This window comes from Lactuca virosa, chromosome 3 (genome assembly GCF_052849685.1).
Source record: "Lactuca virosa cultivar CGN04683 chromosome 3, Lactuca_virosa_CGN04683_v6, whole genome shotgun sequence".
NCBI classification, from domain to species: domain Eukaryota; kingdom Viridiplantae; phylum Streptophyta; class Magnoliopsida; order Asterales; family Asteraceae; genus Lactuca; species Lactuca virosa.
Window position 1 is genome coordinate 118,665,764 of NC_136428.1, and position 2,204 is coordinate 118,667,967.

Genomic DNA, 2,204 nt, shown 5'->3' on the forward strand with positions numbered 1-2,204 from the left:
TCCGCTAGATGACTGAAACAACAACAATATCTAAGCCTCTCATCATTTTAGCACACATCAACTATTTCATCTACCCATTTTTTACCCAACATATTTGTAGATAAAAATATATTTACTGTTTAAAACTTGTATAAACAACTATTCAACACTCATCTCAAATAAACAAACAATATAATTACACATAGCACGTATTTTATAGAAAATACTTCATATCTATGTGTAAGATGAAAGTGACTATACACTCACTTGATTTAACGATAATCGGGCAGCACTTCGTTTCTTAAAACGATCGTTTCCGATGAAAACGGGATGTTTTCTCAAAAATCGGGCTTCACGCGGGCAAAGTTTCGGCTTGAAAACTCTTTTTCTCGGGATCTTCGGGCTCTCCGGGGATTGCTTACGATGCTAGGATGATATAATAGGCTTGGGGGTATTTAGTGTAGCAAAAAGGAAAGTAGAGGGTGAGAGGAATGAATTTTGTAAACAAAAATACGGCTGACTTCGATCACTATTTATAGGGGCTGAAAACTCGAGTTACGCTGGGCGTAAATTTATGGTACGCGGGGCGTACTCCTTCTTTAGCCAGTACGCTGGCCGTACGAAGGGATCATATCGGACGCGTCAAGGCTATGACACGTGTCTCTCATGAGAAGAAGTAGGGAAGGTGACTGACTCCGGAACACTTGCACGAGTACGCTTGGCGTACTTCTGTACGCTGGGCGTACTCTGAATTTTCAACCTTCAAAAATTCATAACTTTCGCATACGAGCTCCGTTTTTTATGTTCTTTATATCCACGCGTAGGTGAGACTGTGCTCTACAACTTTCGTTTGGACTCCGTCGGCTAATTTTGATTTTATTTTTAAAGTTATATTTTTAACAGGCCGGGACAGGAAAAGTCCGTTAAAAATTCATAACTTCTTCATCCGACGTCCGTTTTCGTCTGTCTTTTTACCGTTGAACTACTATCAACAAGATCTTCGATTCTTGTTTAGGTTGTTTTGGCTAAAAATCACTCGATCTAAAATTCGAGTTTCAGGCTGCATACTGCTAAGCTAAAACTTAGAAAATCATAACTTCCTCATACGAAGTCAGATTTGGGCGTTCTTTTTATGCACGCTCTCGGTTTATTGAACACTACAACTTTCCTTTAGATCTTTAAGGATAAAAGCACTTTATCGTAAATTCACTTTTTACGTCATAAAGCGTCGTGCTGGTTCTGTCGCGAAACTTCGACATGTCATAACTTCTTCGTTATAACTCGGATTTCAGTATTCTTTATATCTCCGGAATCCTTATTTCAACCACCAAAACTTTCTTCATAGATATCAGGTTTATCTAATATTTATTTTCGACGCTCATTTTTTTTATCCTTAACTTATTAAATTATAATAATTAAGCATAAAACACATAATAATCAAATAATACATTTTATTATTTCAAAAGAAGTTACAAAGGTTGGCCTAGACTATTACATCATCATTAATGCCTTGCCTAGAAACACGGGCGTTACAATATGCAACCCGAAATGGACCATGCTACTCTCGGGTCAAGTACATACCAATTATAGTTATGGGCTTAGACACCTAATCCAACAATATATTCAGCAACTAGGGCCAGGCGCTATCTTCAACAGGGTTGTTCCAGATTTGTCGCTTATGTTATGGATACCCGGTAGAAGAGTAAGGCGACTGTAGATGATGTGTCGGTTGTTCGGGAATATCTGGATGTGTTCCCTGATGACTTGCCTGGAGTGCCTCCAGAGAGGCAAGTGAAGTTTCAGATTGACTTGCCCGGTGTGGCTCCGTATCCAAAGCACCTTATCGGTTAGCACTTCCAGAGATGCAGGAGTTGTCTACACAGCTGCAGGAGCTGTTAGACAAAGGGTTCATTCAGCCGAGTAGTTCACCATGCTGAGCGTCGATCCTGTTTGTGAAGAAGAAGGATGGGTTACATCGGATGTGTATCGACTACCGGGAGCTGAATAAGATAACGGTGAAGAACTGTTATCCACTCCCGATGATTGACGATTTATTTAACCAGCTTCAAGGTACATCTTGGTTTTTCAAGATTGATCTGCTTCGGGTTCTCATTAGATGAGGGTCAGAGAGGAGGATACGCAGAAGACAGCTTTTCGTACTCGTTATAGTCATTACGAGTTCGTGGTGATGCCCTTTGGGCTAACTAATGCTCCAGCCGCATTCA